Source organism: Pungitius pungitius, chromosome 15 (genome assembly GCF_949316345.1).
Source record: "Pungitius pungitius chromosome 15, fPunPun2.1, whole genome shotgun sequence".
NCBI classification, from domain to species: domain Eukaryota; kingdom Metazoa; phylum Chordata; class Actinopteri; order Perciformes; family Gasterosteidae; genus Pungitius; species Pungitius pungitius.
In genome coordinates, this window is record NC_084914.1 from 316,669 (window position 1) to 339,003 (window position 22,335).

General features: G+C 47.9%; 1 pseudogene; it reads right to left on the reverse strand.

Annotated features, from left to right (window-relative positions):
* Positions 1–3,388: 3,388 nt before the first annotated feature.
* LOC119204395 (neuropilin-1a-like) overlaps positions 3,389–22,335 on the reverse strand; it is a 39,809-nt pseudogene continuing 20,862 nt past the window's right edge.

Consider the following 22,335-nt stretch of genomic DNA (forward strand, 5'->3'; position numbering starts at 1 on the left):
CAACTAAAAAATACCAACTTAAAGCAAGCGACAATTTAGCCCAACATGTGGATAAGCAAAGAGAATGGTTGGTGGAAAACCAGAAGAAAAAGCCTAACGGGAAAAATAATCTACAATATTAATGAGATCAGTGAGCCGATGACCAACGCCCCCCCTTTAGCCTCCGTGATCAGCATCAGTGAAATGTGTGATGAACACGAAACAGCTGATGCTGCCAGCTGGACAAATGACACAGCAGGCCCCCGTCTCCCAGAACCCTCCCGTCACATACTTGTGATAATCCGCTCAGGGAGAGTTTTCGCATGCTGCTCTATTTCCAGAACGAGACCCACACCCGTTGGTAGTGAGGCCCAACACAGGCTCACTGACAAATGAAGTGTTCCCTTCTGTTCAAAGTGAAATAAAAGCTCTTCTCATCTCGACCATTGATCCATAAACTACGACCTCAAGGACTCTGATTGTAGAACGCAACGAGTCGGGATAACCTCTGTGTGTGTGTCTGTGTGTGTGTGTGTCTGTGTGTGTGTGTCTGTGTGTGTCTGTGTGTGTGTGTCTGTGTGTGTGTCTGTGTGTGTGTGTGTGTGTGTGTGTGTGTGTGTGTGTCTGTCTGTGTGTGTGTGTGTGTGTGTGTGTCTGTGTGTGTCTGTGTCTGTGTGTGTGTGTGTGTGTCTGTCTGTGTGTGTGTGTGTCTGTGTGTGTGTGTGTGTGTGTGTGTGTGTGGAGCACCAAATACCTCACCTCCACCGAAGCCGCATGGCTGAAGTTCTCATGAGATCAGAGCTGCTCTTCAGACCCACAATGCATTGGGACAAAGTAGAGGAGCTACGAGTCAACATGTGAAATGTGGTGAAAAAGGGGCCAAGGAAGAGTTTTCAAAGATGAACCATTAGGGAAGATGTTCTCAGAACAAAGATCAGCGTTACCAGGAGGACCAGGAGATGTCCTAATGGTCATTTTTGGCTATTTAGTGTCTTTGTGTCCGTTTTGTCTACCTGAAGTGCTTCCTTGTGCTTGTTTAGGAATCCTTGCATTAAGTTTCCTCTGAGTGGTTTCCACCAATGCAGAGCAGTTTCTTTGAATTGTATTTTTTTAAACATCTCTGTTATTCAGGGAAATCCAAAGAACAACGGGTCTATTTGTTCATGAAGCAAACCCAACCATCTCCATCCCTGGAAGCCAGCAGAGGGAGCATAGAGCCGCTTGGGGGCGGGGGGGGGGGACACAGACAGCACGGCGGCTTTTACTTCAAACATTTATTTGATCCAATTCTTTGGAATGTAATAGTCAATGATCAGAGACGGATGAGTCCGGGTGCTGACCAGAAGTCAGAGTACAAACAATACTTTTAGTCACTTAAGGCCTCACTGCTTTTCATATTGTCATTTTTTTTGTTAACTTCCATATTTCCTTTCTTTGTTTTTTTTTTTTCTGGATCTGAGACAGCAAAGAAATTACAGAAGCAGTTAGAAAAAAAACAATTCTTCTTGTCATACAAAGAAACCAAAGAATAAAACGATAACACGTACATCAGTGACGGTACAAAAACAAGGTGATATTATTATACCAAGGGAATAAAACTGTTACGTTCCAAAGAGACGCATATAAGCTTTTTGGAGATTGAAAAACATCTCCGTAAATTGTACTCTACAGAGTTATAACATCTGAAAAAAGAATCCGCCATAACACCCCCCCCCTTTCCCCCTTTCCCTCTCTCCATAAATCAACATCATAAACACAGATTCTTATTTTTTTCTTTTTAAATATATCAGTGCATCGTTTGTTTTGACATGTCGGGCCGCAGCATCCTCTCGTCTGGAGGGAACCTGCAAACACGCTCACAGCCACCTGCAGCCGGACCTCCTCTGCAGACAAAGAGTCCCCCCCCCCCCCCCCCCCCGCTGCCGAAGGACGTGCAAACGGAGGAAAACCAGCAGACGGTTGAGGTCCAAGTGTCCCGCCTTTTAGTCTCTCGTCTCGTCCACCATCAGTCCGGAGGGGGGGGGGGGGGGAAGAGCTGAACCTTCTTCTGTCTCTCCAGACGCCGTCTCCTACCGGGACGAGTATCGCCACCCGTCCCCTTTCAGACCCTCACCAGAACCATTCAGGTGCCTTTAAAATGGACCAATGGGTCGTCTGTAGTTTACAGGTAAACGAGGTCCTGTGTTGACTTTAAGAGATAAAAAACGTCCACAGCTGAGTCGAACCAGGTGGGTGTTGGAGGCTTTTGCTTTGGCTCTTTGCTCTGATGAACTAGTAAACTCATCTTTGTTATATCTACTTAAACCCTGTCTCCTACAAAACGATGTCGCTCTGCCCTCCGAAGACTCAAAGACTCGTTTTAAACAGTTTTAAACAAAGCCGAAATGCTACGATGTCATTTGATAAGTTTAGTAAATAAAAACTAAAAAGCATTTAGATACAAACCTCCTCCACAACAAAACGCTAAAAGGATAGACGGGGGTGGGGGGGGCAAGGATTGGACGGTGTCACCAGGTCTGTGGTTAGCTAAAAATATTTAGATTCCTCCTCTGATAGTCAACAACAACAACAACAAAGCACAGCATTGTCGTTGCAGACTTCTGAGTCTCTTCTTAGTGTCTTTCAGTCTGGTCCAAAGCCTCCTGAGGGACGTCTTTCGGGGTCAAAGGTCCATCGGTCCCTGTGAGTCGCTCCGTTTTACCCTGTACACACAAACTCTCCACAACACCACAACCAGGTCAGAAGAAACGCAAACAACGGCGTCTCCTCGTGTTAAAACAAATACTTTCTGTACACTTTGAGTCCAACAGAGAAAGGATACTGCGGCACGGGTGTCTTTTTTTTCTTTTTTCTATGTAGAAAAGGGCGCTCAAATATATTAAAACCTATGTACAATATGTCAGACGTGTCATGTGCCGTGAACATGAGCCTCGGACGGTGAGAGGACAACCAGCAGAAAAACAAGGCAACACAAAAGGAATAAAATAAACAAAGGCACTGTCGGAACTAGACAAAGGTCAGCGGGTCACGGTGTGCCCGCCTTCACGCACACGTCACGTACACACATGGACCCCAGCTGGATGCACGTGCACATGTAAATGACACACGCACAAACACACTCTCACACCAAAACATCAGAACTGCAAATTCCACAGCCCAAAAAAACAAAACAACAACTAAAACGATGATGAACATAAACTTCTGTCTGGATTGGTCTCAACACCAGCTGTGATTACACGAACTCTACAAAGCACGAAAAACAAATAGAATCCTTAGATTTCTTCTTCTTTTTTTGTTTAGTTTTTCTCTGTACAGGTTCTTTTATACACAGTGCCCCCTGCAGGTCAGTCCCCCCCACTGCTGCTCCTGAGAAAAGAAAAAATGACATTGTCTCCCGAATCCCCCCCGCGCCCCCCTCCCCACCAGCCTCACGCCTCCGAGTAGTTATTCTGTCCGTTCATCTTGTCCTTCTTTAGCTTCACGCCGTCCACCAGCTCAAAGTTGTAGTTCTCCAGGGCGGATAAGTTCCTGTCCGTCATGCTGCCCTGCGAGCACGCGCAGTACAGGACCACGCCGCAGATGGCGCCCAGGAAGACGCCCAGCGCCGACATGGCGATGATGGTGATGAGGATGGGGTCCAGGGTCTTCAGCATGTTGCCCGGGCCGCCCAGCTCGCCGGCGTCCTGGGGGAAGGAGTCCAACGCTGCGGGGGGGGGGGGGGGGGACAGGGACGCCAGGTTAAGACGCGCACACCACACGCAACACAAAGGAGCACACGTTGACCCTTTAGTAGAAGACTGGTCTAACTCACGCAGGATGAAGATCTCAGTCGGAGGAGACGTGGGGGCTTCTGGGTCTGTGGGGAGAAACAACGGCATCAATCGATGGAGTCCAAACCGGAGTCACACAGAACGAAGAGAAGCAAAGTACAGAGTAGACACGACACGACACGACACAACATGATACAACACGATACGACACAACATGACACAACACGACACAACACGACATGACACGACACAACACAACACGATACAACACGACACGACACAACACGATACAACACGACACAACACGACACAACATGATACAACACAACACGACACAACACGATACAACACGATACAACACAACATGACACGGCACAACATGACACAACACGATACAACACAACACAACACGACACAACATGACACAACACGACACAACACGATACAACACAACACAACACGACACGACACAACATGACACAACACGACACGACACAACACGATACAACACAACACGACACGACACAACACGACACAACATGATACAACACGACACAATACAACACGATACAACATGATACAACACGATACAACACAACACAACACGACACAACATGACACAACATGATACAACACAACACGACACAACACGATACAACACGATACAACACAACATGACACGGCACGACACGACACAACACGATACAACACAACACAACACAACACGACACAACACGATACAACACAACACGACACGACACAACACGATACAACACGATACAACACAACACAACACGACACAGCACGATACAACACGATACAACACAACACAACACGACACGACACAACACGACACAACATGATACAACACGACACGATACAGCACGATACAACATGATACAACACGACACAACACGATACAACATGATACAACATGATACAACACGATACAGCACGATACAACATGATACAACATGATACAACACGACACAACACGCACCCTTGCAGTCCTCGGGGGAGAGTCCATCTATGATCTGGATGTTGTCCACGGCGATGTGACCCGCACTGCGACTGTCTGCAACGCCTTCCACGACCACCTGCACACACACACACACACACACACACACACACACACACACACACACACTCATTGTTAACAGGGGTCAAAAGAGAGGCACAAGCCAAACCTCAGTTTAACTGATGCATTTAAACACTAAATCTCATCACGTGTTGCTTTGAGAAAATAAAACAAACAATAAACAAAAAGCCTCAAACGACCCCCCCTTTTCGGACCCCCTTTGTCACCTGGTATGAGGCGTCGGAGCGCGGCAACCGGACTCGCGCCTCCCTCCAGCGGCTGCCCTGGTGCCCGCTGACCACCCACAGGACCCGCCCCCCCTCGGCCTCCGTCCTCTGCTTGATGTGCAGCGTCCCCGCGTGCTCGCCGAACATGTGGTACCAGAAGGACATGCACAGGTCCACGTCCGAGGCCGTGACGGGCAGGCTGGCCATGCGGGCCACCCTCTCCCCCCCGGCCCCCCCGGCCCCCTCGGGTCCGCTCGGCCCGTCCGCGCCCCCCTGCTGCATGTAGATGAAGTTCCCCGGTCCGCCTGCAGGGGGCAGCAGAAGGCAAGGTAAGAGTTCAGGGGGAGCCTCTTGTTTCACCCTGATATCAATGTTAAGACCTCACTTTCTGAACATGTGGAATGTAAAACAGCAGTCGATGTCACTGATGTCAATCAAACTCAACGCTTTGCTTTGCCTCCATTTTATCGGACTCGATTGAATGTAAAAGACTGCTGAAAGTGTTTCTGCGTCAGTGTAAGCTTCCCTCGGACCACGTTCAAGGACTCGGTACCAGCTTCAGGAGACGCTGATTCGAGTGAAGAAATCAGGGTGAAGTCGTTTGTTCTTCTGTGTTTTTTATGATTCAACGTCCTATTCCTGATTCCATTATTGTTGTTGTGTTAATTCAGATTTCCAAGGTGCTTCTATTTCTGGTTGCATATTGTTACCAAGACACTCAAAGAAAGAGTCATTTAAAAAGAAAAGTTCCTATTTAAGTTCAATTTTTACCTCCATAAAAGTCAGTACAATACAAACTTAATACTGAACACAAACAGGCAAAACAACAACAACAAGGACGTCTTCTCCTCACCCGTGTGGTCCAGGACCGGCCCCCGGTGGACCGAGGGGGCCCCGTTGGTCTGGATGAGCCACTCGGCCCCCGCCCCGGCCTCCCTCATCCAGCCGCAGAACGACGAGAGGTCGAAGTTGCAGGCGAACCAGACGTAGGCTGCAGGAGGAGAGAGAAGATGATGGAAGCCTTCGATTAGTCACTCAACAGAGACACATCTGGTCCTCCAGGGTCCAGGACGCCCTTTGAAGTCTTCACAAATCTCGATTGAAATGGGGGCCGGCAAATTAAAATCAAAACATTAGTTCTCTCACATAACGTAATCCAAGTATGATTCATCCAGCTCTCGCTCAGCACCATTAAAGCGTCTTCATTCAAAGCGAGAAGGTGAGACTGCAGCGTCCAGCAGGAGGCTTTGAGCCAAGAGACGACTTGTTTAATCTATTTAAACAACACCAAGAAAACATTCCTGCTTCCTACGACCAACGCAGCGATTAATCGGCTCCAGCTTGTTGCCCCCCCCCCCCCCCACCCCGAAAGAACACCCCCCCTAGGGCCGACGAGCAGGGGCCAGATGGAGGGACGAGGACGTCAGGGGACGGATGGAGGGACCTCCTGAGAAAGGATACAACGTCCTAATAGGATGCAGAGATGACCGTGGAGCCGGTAGTTCACCCCCCCCCCCCTACCCAGCCCCCCCCACACCACCAAGCTGTCTTCACGCGATGCTTCGTCTGGGCTAATTGAGCCCCAGGAGGCCTTTGTTCTCTCTCCTTCACCTCCTCCTGTCTCCTTCCTCCTGCTGCTCTCTCCTCCAAGTGAACCACGCCGATGCCGAGCAGCCTTTGGATGAGGAGCTCATGGGGCCTCGTCAACATCCACCAGTGGCGTCAGTTTGAAAGACATTAGGTCACTAGGTCGAAGCCCAAAACGCCCTGATGTGGAACCGACCCGTTGATCCTTGATCAAACAAATCTGAAGCAATAAGTAGAAGATTAAGAAAGAAAAAACATATTTCTTCCACTTGAAGAAGAATTAAACCTGAGCTTTCCTGCTTTCTTCTTGTCGTCATCATGGTGTTGATGTTCTCCTTTTACACATTTCTCTCATCGTGCTGCTGCAAAACAACCAAACGTTCCCCCCAATAAAGATTCATCTCGTCATGTTCTACTGGTGAAATAATGGACAGCGTCACCTTTTTAGGCTTTGAGGAAGTCCTCAAAATGAAGCAAGACAAACGAGGACATTCCCGCGATCCGTGGTCACATGACACTCTGCTGTTTCATACTATTGCATCAGAGGAGAACGTGATGTACATAAAATGACCCTCATGTCACGCTTTAACTGCACAAACAACACGTCTGTCTCTTGCACGTGTTTCTGTTTTATATTGTTTAGCTCGGGATGAAAGAGAGGGGGACAAATGAAGAAGAGGGACAGATGAAGAAGAGGGATAGATGAAGAAGAAAGAGGGACAGATGAAGAAGAGGGACAGATGAAGAAGAAAGGGGGACAGATGAAGAAGAAAGGGGGACAGATGAAGAAGAAAGGGGGACAGATGAAGAAGAAAGGGGGACAGATGAAGAAGAAAGGGGGACAGATGAAGAAGAGGGACAGATGAAGAAGAAAGGGGGACAGATGAAGAAGAGGGACAAATGAAGAAGAGGGACAGATGAAGAAGAAAGGGGGACAGATGAAGAAGAGGGACCGATGAAGAAGAAAGGGGGACAGATGAAGAAGAGGGACAGATGAAGAAGAAAGGGGGACAGATGAAGAAGAGGGATAGATGAAGAAGAAAGGGGGACAGATGAAGAAGAGGGATAGATGAAGAAGAAAGGGGGACAGATGAAGAAGAGGGACAGATGAAGAAGAGGGACCGATGAAGAAGAGGGATAGATGAAGAAGAAAGAGGGACAGATGAAGAAGAGGGACAGATGAAGAAGAAAGGGGGACAGATGAAGAAGAAAGGGGGACAGATGAAGAAGAAAGGGGGACAGATGAAGAAGAGGGATAGATGAAGAAGAAAGGGGGACAGATGAAGAAGAGGGACAGATGAAGAAGAAAGGGGGACAGATGAAGAAGAAAGGGGGACAGATGAAGAAGAAAGGGGGACAGATGAAGAAGAAAGGGGGACAGATGAAGAAGAGGGACAGATGAAGAAGAAAGGGGGACAGATGAAGAAGAGGGACAAATGAAGAAGAGGGACAGATGAAGAAGAAAGGGGGACAGATGAAGAAGAGGGACAGATGAAGAAGAGGGACCGATGAAGAAGAAAGGGGGACAGATGAAGAAGAGGGACAGATGAAGAAGAAAGGGGGACAGATGAAGAAGAGGGATAGATGAAGAAGAAAGGGGGACAGATGAAGAAGAGGGATAGATGAAGAAGAAAGGGGGACAGATGAAGAAGAGGGACAGATGAAGAAGAGGGACCGATGAAGAAGAGGGATAGATGAAGAAGAAAGAGGGACAGATGAAGAAGAGGGATAGATGAAGAAGAAAGAGGGACAGATGAAGAAGAAAGGGGGACAGATGAAGAAGAAAGGGGGACAGATGAAGAAGAAAGGGGGACAGATGAAGAAGAAAGGGGGACAGATGAAGAAGAGGGACAGATGAAGAAGAAAGGGGGACAGATGAAGAAGAGGGACAAATGAAGAAGAGGGACAGATGAAGAAGAAAGGGGGACAGATGAAGAAGAGGGACAGATGAAGAAGAGGGACCGATGAAGAAGAAAGGGGGACAGATGAAGAAGAGGGACAGATGAAGAAGAAAGGGGGACAGATGAAGAAGAGGGATAGATGAAGAAGAAAGGGGGACAGATGAAGAAGAGGGATAGATGAAGAAGAAAGGGGGACAGATGAAGAAGAGGGACCGATGAAGAAGAGGGATAGATGAAGAAGAAAGAGGGACAGATGAAGAAGAGGGACAGATGAAGAAGAAAGGGGGACAGATGAAGAAGAAAGGGGGACAGATGAAGAAGAAAGGGGGACAGATGAAGAAGAAAGGGGGACAGATGAAGAAGAGGGATAGATGAAGAAGAAAGGGGGACAGATGAAGAAGAGGGACAGATGAAGAAGAAAGGGGGACAGATGAAGAAGAAAGGGGGACAGATGAAGAAGAGGGACAGATGAAGAAGAAAGGGGGACAGATGAAGAAGAGGGACAAATGAAGAAGAGGGACAGATGAAGAAGAAAGGGGGACAGATGAAGAAGAAAGGGGGACAGATGAAGAAGAAAGGGGGACAGATGAAGAAGAGGGATAGATGAAGAAGAAAGGGGGACAGATGAAGAAGAAAGGGGGACAGATGAAGAAGAAAGGGGGACAGATGAAGAAGAGGGACAGATGAAGAAGAAAGGGGGACAGATGAAGAAGAGGGACAAATGAAGAAGAGGGACAGATGAAGAAGAAAGGGGGACAGATGAAGAAGAGGGACAGATGAAGAAGAGGGACCGATGAAGAAGAAAGGGGGACAGATGAAGAAGAGGGACAGATGAAGAAGAAAGGGGGACAGATGAAGAAGAGGGATAGATGAAGAAGAAAGGGGGACAGATGAAGAAGAGGGATAGATGAAGAAGAAAGGGGGACAGATGAAGAAGAGGGACAGATGAAGAAGAGGGACCGATGAAGAAGAGGGATAGATGAAGAAGAAAGAGGGACAGATGAAGAAGAAAGGGGGACAGATGAAGAAGAAAGGGGGACAGATGAAGAAGAAAGGGGGACAGATGAAGAAGAAAGGGGGACAGATGAAGAAGAGGGACAGATGAAGAAGAAAGGGGGACAGATGAAGAAGAAAGGGGGACAGATGAAGAAGAGGGACAGATGAAGAAGAAAGGGGGACAGATGAAGAAGAAAGGGGGACAGATGAAGAAGAAAGGGGGACAGATGAAGAAGAAAGGGGGACAGATGAAGAAGAAAGGGGGACACATGAAGAAGAAAGGGGGACAGATGAAGAAGAGGGACAGATGAAGAAGAGGGACCGATGAAGAAGAAAGGGGGACAGATGAAGAAGAAAGGGGGACAGATGAAGAAGAAAGGGGGACAGATGAAGAAGAGGGACAGATGAAGAAGAAAGGGGGACAGATGAAGAAGAGGGACCGATGAAGAAGAAAGGGGGACACATGAAGAAGAAAGGGGGACAGATGAAGAAGAGGGACAGATGAAGAAGAGGGACCGATGAAGAAGAAAGGGGGACAGATGAAGAAGAAAGGGGGACAGATGAAGAAGAAAGGGGGACAGATGAAGAAGAGGGACAGATGAAGAAGAGGGACAGATGAAGAAGAAAGGGGGACAGATGAAGAAGAGGGACAGATGAAGAAGAGGGACAGATGAAGAAGAAAGGGGGACAGATGAAGAAGAGGGACAGATGAAGAAGAAAGGGGGACAGATGAAGAAGAGGGACCGATGAAGAAGAAAGGGGGACACATGAAGAAGAAAGGGGGACAGATGAAGAAGAGGGACAGATGAAGAAGAGGGACCGATGAAGAAGAAAGGGGGACAGATGAAGAAGAAAGGGGGACAGATGAAGAAGAAAGGGGGACAGATGAAGAAGAGGGACAGATGAAGAAGAGGGACAGATGAAGAAGAAAGGGGGACAGATGAAGAAGAGGGACAGATGAAGAAGAGGGACAGATGAAGAAGAAAGGGGGACAGATGAAGAAGAGGGACAGATGAAGAAGAAAGGGGGACAGATGAAGAAGAAAGGGGGACAGATGAAGAAGAGGGACAGATGAAGAAGAAAGGGGGACAGATGAAGAAGAGGGACAGATGAAGAAGAGGGACAGATGAAGAAGAAAGGGGGACAGATGAAGAAGAGGGACAGATGAAGAAGAAAGGGGGACAGATGAAGAAGAGGGACAGATGAAGAAGAGGGACAGATGAAGAAGAAAGGGGGACAGATGAAGAAGAGGGACAGATGAAGAAGAAAGGGGGACAGATGAAGAAGAAAGGGGGACAGATGAAGAAGAGGGACAGATGAAGAAGAAAGGGGGACAGATGAAGAAGAAAGGGGGACAGATGAAGAAGAGGGATAGATGAAGAAGAAAGGGGGACAGATGAAGAAGAAAGGGGGACAGATGAAGAAGAGGGACAGATGAAGAAGAAAGGGGGACAGATGAAGAAGAGGGACAGATGAAGAAGAAAGGGGGACAGATGAAGAAGAAAGGGGGACAGATGAAGAAGAGGGACAGATGAAGAAGAAAGGGGGACAGATGAAGAAGAGGGACAGATGAAGAAGAAAGGGGGACAGATGAAGAAGAAAGGGGGACAGATGAAGAAGAGGGACAGATGAAGAAGAAAGGGGGACAGATGAAGAAGAGGGACAGATGAAGAAGAAAGGGGGACAGATGAAGAAGAAAGGGGGACAGATGAAGAAGAGGGACAGATGAAGAAGAAAGGGGGACAGATGAAGAAGAGGGACAGATGAAGAAGACAAAGGCTCAGTAGGAGCGAAGGAGGCAGATTGAGGGCGCAGGTTCTCACCTGGTATGGAGTCCATGATGGGGTCGCCCTCTGTGGCGCCTCCTGCTGTAAACAGATGGGAGAGTGAGGGCGGGGTCAGAGGTCAGCGGGTTTGGCCCCGCCCACACAGATGCCAACACACAAACTCATACTAGAAGAAAGCGATATTCTGCCTTTTATGTCGGAACTGTTGTTTTTTATCAGGAGACGAATATTTTTCAGAGATTTGCTCACATTTGATATTGAAGGAAAGATGAAAGAGAGTTTTAAACATTGGCTGTTTGACTTTGAAAGTTAAACAGAAAAAATATTATAAGGGGGTTCATCACATGAAAGTAAACGGATTTACTTATAATTTGTATAATTACCCATGATGCACTATTACAACATTGTATTTTAGAATCACCTAAAAGGTCAAATATTGTAATAATTCATCGTTTCTATTGCAGAGATCATCGTGTGTCATTGGTGTAATAAATCACTTTATTATAATGATTGCTTTAAAATCACAAACCCGTCGGCGCGTCGTAGTCGTCGGGGGCCTCGGTCTCGCCGCCGCAGTCCCTCTGTCCCTCCTCGCAGCCCGAGGCCGTCGTCCCGGGGACGGTGGTCGGCGCCGTGGTGGTCGCCCCGAACGTGGTCATGGGAAGCGTGGAGGCGACGGCCGTGGTGGGAGGAGCCGTGGTGGTGATGTCTGGAAGGAGAAATCCACTTGAGAAGCTGGAACGGCGTGTTTTAAGAACCAAGAACCAGGTTCACTGTGATGTAACGAGCTGGTTTTCACTGCTCAGCCACTTTTTCATTTAGAAGCTGATGAACCCAACTTCTCTTTCCAGAAGAGGAGCCGCGATGTGAAACTAGTCCCCCCGCTGGAGGGGGGACTAGTTTCTGATGGCCAGTCAGCGAAAAGCTGACCGCTTTGTTGCTGACGTGGACAAAAAATTAAAAAAAACATACATTTGTTGAGCCTAATGAACAAAGGGTTACTGAAACTATACAGTTATACACCACAGTTACTCAAGAGAGAGACCGCTACGATGCTCCGTGAGACAAACTCAAATATGCAGAAGAGCCGCCACTCAAGGGCCGAAGTGATGATGATGTCAGAAGCCCCTTTAATTGATTGAAAAGGAAGAGAATTGAGCTTGAATGATCATCGGCGGGAGGCCCAGATGGCGCCATGTAATTAGGCTTTGTGAGGTTCGCTCTCACGGCGCCGGGGATGTGAGGCGATGAATTAACGGAAAGCAGGAAGCCAAAGAGAAACCCGATCAAACCGCTGACGTGACGCCGGCTTGTCGCTTTCTGTCCTTCCAGCTCCGGTCCATTTCAACTTCATTTCGATGATGTAAAGAAATGAGCTCGTTTGGCGGATAGGAGCACAAAGCTCTACCATGACGTGCATTAATGAAGAGGGGCTGTGATTTAGGTAATTGTACATAATGTGCATATTTGTGGGTGTGTGAAGCCTTCTGCACACGTCGTGTGTGATGTGGTCGTTTTTTGAAGGGAGGCTCTGATCATCGAGATCTGACAGAGACGCTTCAAATGGCTGCTCCTCTGTTCTGTTTTATTTTAGAGACCCACAATCTAGATATCGAGTTGTTTTACAGGACTTCTTCATAAGAAGTTAATTATAAAGAATCTCAGCCCTCGAGATGTGTCTCCATTTCTCCTCTCTCTTTCCACCCTCCTCTCTTCCCTCCTCTCGGATCTGGCTGATCTTTATCGTTCCTCCTGCAGAGCAACCGGATACTCCCCCCCCCCCCTTCATCTGTTCCTCCCTCACCTACTGCAGGAGGCCGAGCTCTCTCTCTCCCTCTCTCTCTCTCTCTCTCTCACTAGAACACAGCATCCATGTTTGACCACAGCTGCAGCAGAGATAGTAGCCTGCATGGCACGCGTCAGCCCTTCATGTTCTCTCTCTCTCTCTCTCATCCCGAGGAGAAGGCCGTTCACTGTGTAATAACTGAGGCCACAAACATTCACACTGGTAGTTTCTCTTCTGGTGCCTGATGTTTAAAGCTCCTCTTGTGGCTACTTGAGCCTGAAGGACGTTGCACACCAGTCGTTCCACAGCTGGAGCAGCTTCTCTGCTTCTAGCGTCAATGGGCTTCACTACAAAAGTGAATCAACTCTGAGGCATCGAGTACCTTTTTGTCCTAAACCCAATTCGTTATTGTGATGATGAAGATCAATATTTACTCGTCGAATGTAACTCAGCTGACTTTGTGGAATCTGACCCAGAAACCACGGGAGTGTTGTGCTTTAATATCGTTGTGTCGGCTCGAGGGACGACGGGTACGTTCTCCACAGTCACTTGGTCCTGTCTGTCCTCGCTTTGCTTCAGTCTAATTATTCATGGGGAAGAATCGCTGGGGTCTGAAAAGTGAAGCCAATAGAAAGTTTCTTGAAGCGGCCTCGTCCGTAGTGACCAGCAGGGGGCGACTCCACTGGTCACATAGAAGTCTATTTAGACTCTACTTCTCTGATGGTTTATTCCCTCAGGAGACATTGTGAACACGAGGTTTCAATCTCTAGTTTCTAGTCTTCTTCTCGATGCAGCATGAAGTTCATTATGCAGGTGATGCTTGAGGGCGGGGCCTGAACCCATGAACTCACCGTCCAGTTCGCAGCCCAGCAGCTCCAGGCGGAGGCCCAGGCCCTCGTTGGTGGCCCTCTCCGGGTAGATCCTGACGAAGCGGGTCAGGAGGGGGCCCAGCGCCCTCAGCTCCGGGGTGTCGTGGTTCTGGTTCCCGAGGAATATCTGAGGCAGAAGACACGGACGTCAGGACGTGGCCGGCGTTCACCAGACGCCACACATCGAGGACACTGAGGTCAGCTTCGTGGTTTCCTCTCAACAGGTGAATGATAAATTGTTGAATCCAAGACCTGTTGAAACTGTGCAGCACAGTTAAAACCCATCCACCCAAGAACCGAACAAACACCACTCTGTTCTGATCAAGTCTGCTTCTGATCAGTCACACACAGACACACACACACACACACACACACACACGCACACACACACACAACAAAGACAAAAGGCAGGAAATCAGAACCAGAGTCAGACACTCAGTGTCAGTCCAACGTGGAAGCAGCACAGATGAAAATGGTTTCCTTCACACCGGGATCCAGGGGGGGGGACACCAAACACCCAAAAGGCTCTTCTCCCGCCTTACTACTGCAGAGGGGCATTGTGGGTCGGGGGGTTTGATGCATGTGTTCTGGTTCGTAGGTTTTAGTATTCAAACCTCCATGCTAACTCTGACGGACAGATTTCTCTTTAATTCTGTTAATTGTCACAAACATCGATCACTGAATGTTCACAGTGAAGCTCGGTGTTCTTTGTAATATGATTTTAATAATAATGCTACTATGCTGTCTTTTCTGGAGTCTTAGTGGTCATTGAGGACACACGGGATCCTGGATTCAGGTCATGTGTGTTTTTTTCTGAACACGCTATCAGCTTCCTGCCTCTAGGACCAGCAGCCGGCCGTCCCCTCATGTTTACAGAGCGGCATATGCTGTCCGTCTACGCGCCAGCCAAACACTCGTATCCACTTCGGGCCTCGCCGAGGCTTCCAGACTCGTCTTCTGAGGAGCTGAGAAGATCAGCGAGGGGACGGAGGAGCGATGATGTTTGTATAATTTAAGGAGGAGGACCTCTGTTTATTCAGCCTTAAATTATACAAACATCATCATTTGTAGCTGAATAACCCTCCAATTATTCATGAATTTCACGTCACCTTTATTCATTTCTATTTCCCACATTTTCTTCCACGTGAACACGTAGCGCAGATGAATGGACACTTCTAGCCCGCAGTGGTTGCTTTTCTACAACCCCCAACAACCTCCAACAACCCCCCCTGAGGGGAAGCGTGGGGCCAGTGAAGCATGCAAGGTGTGAATAATTCATCTGGATTATTGGGGGGGCAGAGATTTGGGGGAATAAATGCCATTCATCGGGATAATTCAGTGTGGTTTCTGTGTGCAGAACCAACCTTGGGCTTGGTGGTGTTGTCCTCCTTGATGACGGTCCACTCGTCTCCGTCCAGGCTGTGTCCCACCTTGAACCTCTTCATGAAGACGTTCCTGTCGCGGTGTTTCCCCCCCTGGATCACCACGCCGCTCACCATCTTGTCCTGGCCCAGATCCACCTGCCAGGAGAAAAAAAAGACTTATTGATGAAGTGTTCGTCACGCCGGATCCGTCAGTTAAAAACAGCAAGGAGCGTCACTCCTGAAACAGGTCAAAGGTCAGCGGCCCGGCCCACCTGCAGCCACTCGTTCCTGAAGGGCTGCTTGGTCTGCTGGCCGGTCCAGCCCGACCTGCCCGTCAGCAAGCGGGCGTTTTCCGCCACCCAGCCCCGGTCGGCGTAGGACGAGGCGCCGATCTGAGCATCCGAGATCTGACCGGACACCATGCCCAGCATCCCCGAGCAGGGGTAGTCTGCAGAGAGAGAGGGGGGGGGGGATAAGAAACAGTACCACAACCAACGTCGGAACCACGGCTTCCCGGTTGGATGTAAACTACGAGCCGCTCTGCTGTTCAAGTATAAGCAAATAAAGTTGGATATTTGCTGGATAACCGTCTGGTTTCTCTGAATGAGAAAACTCGATTAAACTCCAAATATGTGGAAACAATGGTCCGGACATAGCGAGCCAAGTTAAACCAATTAACGGACCCGATCTAATATCCGGACTCAAACAGTCGGTCTCAGCGAGACATTTGGAGTTTTTATCAGCGGATTAACGACGGCTCCCGAGGACCTAAACTCCTCCACTATGTGGATTTTACAGCCGCTCGGTGTTGTGTGCGTTCCTGTGTGTGTCTGTGCTCATGGAAATAATGGGTTTAATGAGCAACAGGGAGCTGTTCCTTCCTGTATGTTGTTACTTCTTTAAATTGCATGATTTGGTTTAGGATTAAACACAGAAATTGGATTAAAATGACGTCAAAGTGGACTTTTGGGATTGAATGACAGTTTCATGTTGCGTACTTACACACACACTCACACACACACACACACACACACACACACACACACACACACACACACACACACACACACACACACCTTTGCGGCCTGCTCTCCTGTGAGTGGGGGTCTAGTGTCTCCGCTGTGAGAGCTCTCCCACAGAGAGCCGCTCGTAGCACATCGAGGACCGAGCTTTATGTAACATCGGGGGGGTGAGTAATGATGTCCCTTCGCTCCTCGCCAATGAATAACGGCGTCCTTTCCGTGGGAGTTTGCGCTCGCCGCTTTATTTTAAATCAACAGAGAGCAGCAGGAGTTTCTCGTCCCGCAGCCAAAAAGATGTTGCTTTGATTCACGATGCTCAGGGGTGAGAAAACGCTTTTAAACGGGGGGGGGGAGTGCGGCCCGAAAGGAACGGATAAAACCCGTCAAGGAGTCGTTTAAACTGTCGCTCATTTGGTTTTTACAGGAGGTGTGAACATTGCTTGGTCTTTCCATCCGGGAAGAAAACATGTCGTGTTTGTACAAAGAACGCAGGCTTGTCTGTAAAAGGCTGTTTGTCTTTGTAACGTTGTATCAAATGTTCAGACAGAAACAAATACTTTGCACTTCATGTTCAAACTTGAAAGTTACATTAAATAATATAGATTTATTATGAAAGAATAAAGAAAACCAGTGTGTGAGCACTGGCGTGTTGGATAGAAAATATTTAGATGACATTAAAGTTCAATGATGCACGTGGAGACGAAGGGGGGGGGGGGGCAATCATCAGATATTCCTCTCCTGAGTAATTGAATAAGATGCATGGATGCATGGGGAGATCAAGCTGTGGGCGTGGCCTCGTACACGCAGGTGTCCCTCTGTACCTGACGTCCTGCAGCCGTAGACCTCAAAGCGCATGCAGATGCCTTGCTCCCAGGACATGGGTCGGACGCGGATGTAGCGAGCCAGAGTCGGTTTGGGGAGAAGACAACGCGCCTCCTCCGTCGGGTTGAGGTTCCCCTGGAAGATCTGAGGAGAGCGACGAAAACTACAGTTACTGCCCCTGTTACTTGTTACTGCTGCTGTAGTGTAAGTACTACTATTACTAACTAAAGAAGGGGCTGTGTATTTTACTACGGAGACGGAATGGTCGCTACCTTCTGCTTGGAGCCCTCCTTCACCGTGATCCAGTCCTCTCCGTTGGAGCTCAGGTCCACTTTGTACGAGCGGACGAAGTACTGCTTCTTGGTCTCCTTGGAGATGGCGCCCTGCGTCCCGATGGCTGTGACGAACCGGAGGAATCCCAAATCCACCTGGAGACCACGAAGGGACGAGACGCGGGTCAATGGGCAGATGCAGACTGGGCTAAAAGGCAATCGAGGTCATCTGGTTCATATATGCGAGAACACAACGCATTACGTTTGAGACTGCAGGAAAAGTAGTAACGATGGATAAAATATAAAATATAAATCTTAAGTTATGTCTAAATGGTTGTAGCTCCATTCGGACCCAGTAAACAAAAAGAGGAGAAATTGTTGAGTTCTTCTTTGACGTTACAAACTAAATATTAAATGAGTGTTGAACAAAAGGTCATTAATTATGCCTCCAACCCCCCCCCCCCTAAGAAGAAGGTGGAACCATTAAAGCCGACTCACAGCCCCCCCCACAGGAGAAGAAGACCGTTGAAGGAGCATCACGCCTCCACTGCCCAACTGTCAGTGTGATGAGCACTCTCCTTAATCAGAACATCCAAAAACACAGCTAGCGTTAGAAAGAGCAACTGAGACGAGGTGATCGACCTTTTACCAACAACCAACGAGAGCGTCTTGGCCCAGCGATCGAGGTCATGTGGTGAATGAGCCGGGCTTTGAGCGCGTGCGATCGGTTTCACGCTCCCCCCCCCCCCCCCCCCCCCCCCCCACGGCGCTGATGACTAGTGTGTGCGTCTGTTTGCGTGTTTGTGGGTTGGGGTAAAGAGGTTGTTTCAGACCAACCAAAGATTTGGAGAGAGTAGCCACATCGCTAGCTTAGCTTAGCTTAGCTTAGCGAAAGGGCCGCAAACAGGGTGTAGAGTGCTAGCTTGGCTCCGTCAACAGCTACACGCTGTGTGTTTCACTGCAACGCGCTGATAAGAATAAGTATTTATTTCTCCTGAGCAAAAGCAGATGATACACAGCCACTAAGAAATATTCCGCTTGTGGTTCTGCTTTCTGACAGAGCTCAGTGGCCATTTTCCAGGTTCTGAGCTAAGCTAATTCCAGATGTCTGTGCTGACAAACATCCGACCACAGGGAATAAGTAGAGGTTTTCCAAAATGTCCACGGTTAAAAAGCATCAGGTTTAATCAGTGGTTCTGTATTCACTCTGTTAACAACACAAACATGTATTCCACAAAGAATCATCATCTTAGATACTACTTTGTTGGTAAGTCGTTTTAGAATGAAGCCTCGCTGGTAACTTACTGTTTTCTACTCAGACAATGTGATTAACTGCTTGAAACAGTTAAACATCTCTCTTGTGGTAGTCTGTGCTCTGTCTGATTGAGTTTAAACAACCAGACAACCTTTTTCTGAATTTGAAGAATTTGCAGAAAGGAGCACCGAAGTGGAACTTTTTTAGATTGAATAAAAGTGTTTAAGCATTCGTTCCCCCAGCAGTTCAGAGCCGCTCCTCGGATAAGTAAATGCAAGCGGAATTACAGTGACGGCATCTCATCTCGTGGCTATAATTCACCAGGCTTCCTCGTGAAATTGTGATCTTAGGGCTGAATAACAGATAAAACACGGCTTGTTCGGACGGTATTTTTATCTCACTGCAGCAGAAGAAGCGTCCAGAAAAAAAAAATACATTTACAGATAATGTAAAAAAGATGAATGAAAAGATAGTTATCATCAAAGAGAGCCGTGATAACAGGGAGAATCAGAAGGCTCCATGTGCAGTTATCGAATAAGTTCCTTTCATAACTGTGTAATAATCAACCTGTTTGACTCCATTCCGACTGTCTGCTGGCTTTCGTAAATCATCAGTTTGCATCCTAAAAATACACATGGCTCCAGTACGTGGGATGGCGTGTAATTATATTACCGTGGAGATGCTGCCGCTGCGATACTGTACTCGGGGGACGGGACCGGAGGCTTTTATTTAACTTCTCTCTGTTCTACGGATAACACGCCGTGTAGAGTTGTGTCGTGACATGATGAAAACATTTGAGCTTTAAATCGTAGTGTGAAGCCCCAGTTTGATCTGGGTCGACATTTCTGCTTTCTAGATTAAAACATTGTGACCACAGCTCTCCTTAAAAAGCAACGTTCCCCCTAAACATCTACTCACAGAATGAGTTTGAAAGCACACAGACAACCTTCAAGAGTCAGAGTGAACGTCTGAAGGTGTGCAAACAGGAAGTGACAGTGAACCAGGTCGCGTGTTTCCTCAAGCGTTCTGCAGACTTTTAAAATGAAGTGAATTGCTCTTCCGTCTTCTGCTCAACGCCGTGTCCACATTCATGGCGCATTTAGAGTGTTTTAACAAAGGAGATAAGCTGCAGGACGGCCATAACTCAGTCAAGTGTGGCGAAATGAGATTGAACAAAAAACATATATATATATAAATATTGCCGCTTCCTGCCAAAACAGGAGTCTGCCTTCGGTGATACTCAAAGCACGAGCCCCAATTAGTCCATTTTAAAATGCTCCGGTACGCTTTGATACGCTCAATATAGAAAATACTCAGGAAACAACACGGCTTTTGTGTGTTTATAGGATTGTATATTCTATATTACATTTGTCACCGTGTTCAAAGCTCATTTACTTTCCCCTCACCAATCAGACGTCAACCTCATTATTTAAATGCTTTAACATTAACGCTATCAAAAAATATTTTAAATGACTTTCACACCTCGAAAACTGTAAAAGACCCCTTCTGTGAGGAAAGGGGGCCTTCTTTGTTCCGACTTTTTGCTGCTTTTCCAAAAGAGAAATACAACAAACTAATGAGAGAACCCGTCTCTTCACCAGTGAAGACGCACTAATTAAAGAGCTCAGACCTTCTGCTTCTTCCTGGTGGTGTGATTGCTGAGCGACTCTCAGAAGCTCCGCGGCCCACGAAGCCTCGGTAGAAACTTTCCGCGTGACGCTTTGGCGTCGATGAAAAATTAAAAGTCATTTTGTTCTCATTTCTGAAATGCTTCCTTTTGGCGGCCTCCAGGTTCCGATCCGGGGTGCAACCCAGACTAATTGGATCGGCTTCTGGGGGCTTCTTTGACGAACGACGCGGCGCTCCTTTCATCACTCGTATCGCTCATTGCGTAAGATCTTTAACTCGATGCTTTCGCCCAAAGCCTGATTTGTGTCGTTGACGTTTCCTGTCTCCGGAAGTCATCCGAGGGCTTCCTCCAGAACTTTAGATGGGCATAACCAGACCCCTTAATGCTCCCCAGGGGATCTTTTGTCCCCCCCCGTCCCCCGTCCCCTCTTTCTCCGGCTACAACAACAAACCCGCTCACACGAGGGCCAAATGTGTTCTCCAGATGCCCGCCGCTGAGCTCCTCCTGGTGGGCTCGCACCGGCCCCCGGAGACAGACGGCGTCTATAAATACCTGGAGGCGGGAGGGGAAGGAAGCCTTTCCTGGGCTTACGTCACGGCTCCCCATGAAGTCACATGCGAAGATGCACCCAGGGGCCGCTTGGGGGTCACGGCGCTTCAAACGAGTGTGCGTTTGGTGTCACTCTCCCAGCGTTAGCGTTGGAACGCTGAACTGCGTCTGAAGGTCAAGTGAGGGACGCTGGTGGCGCTTTGGTCCTCGGGGGGGCCGCCAACATCAGCACCAAAAATAAATGAAATACTTCCATGTTCATCTTCCTGTCCAACCTTCTACTACACGATGGATGGAGCATAAGACACCAGCTGGTCCAGTCTGGTGAGATGAGGACGTTCCTTCACATTTCTGTGATTCAGCCTTTAAAAACCTGAGGACCACAGTCCATTCCCATCGTTTGATGATTCAAAGTCTTTCCGCTTTATGCCTGAAACGATTCACTGCAGCGCGTAACGGGATTATAGATATTCCGAAGTTAGAAGCTAAATGATCTCTCTGCCATCCGGAGCTGCCAGCGGGGAGCATCATGATGACAAACATCATGAGTAGCAGCCCTAAAATAGTATCAATAAAATATAAATGCCTTTGAATGAATAATAGAGTTGTTTGCAGTGGAAGAGGAGGGCATCTGCAAGAATTAACAAAGTCATAATTTTTCTTCTCTTGGAGATGAATGGGAAGCCGAGAGGCGAACCCCGCTGTGCCGCACCACACTTAATCAAATAAGAGGGAAAAAAACACCAGTCATAACTCAAATGCCTCACAGAAGGAAAGGAAGGGGGGGGGGGGGGGCAGCACCGGTTCTGAGGCTACAAATCACCGTGGCGGGGGGCGCGGTCGGCTGCTCCAGGAGCGAAAAAATGAAAAATGAGGATCTTTTGGAAATTTGGATAGTACAATGTTGCTACACAAAGGGACCAGAACATGTCTTAACTAAAGCGTGATGGGATCAAACCAAAATAGAAATGTTTACTTTCAGCCCCACATAATGGCAGGAATTCTGCTAAATGAACCAAATGTAAAAGCTTCTATATCTCCATGAAATTCTGTTATTTATCATTTTAAGTTCATATCATTAAGAATCTGTCCATTAAACATGACATCTGTTATTTACTTCTTTCAGTAAAGAAGTCAAATGATGGTAAATCCAATCAAAGCTTCATATTTGAAGGTTCTCTCCATGTATAAACCCAGCGACCTTTGTCATATCAGGACGTCCCAGAGGGCTCGGTAGCTAAAAGAAGTCCCCAGACAGACAATAGAGAGCTACTGCTGATGATGGAGCGGCGATGCCGACTTCCTGTCTACTTCCTGCTTTAAGCCCCACAGGGAGGAAGTGAGGCTGTGTTCTTACTGCGAGGGCCATTGTGAGTCTTCCTCTATGAGTTCCTGTCCTGGACAATGGGACAGTCCTGGACTCGGGCCGGACCTCACAGGT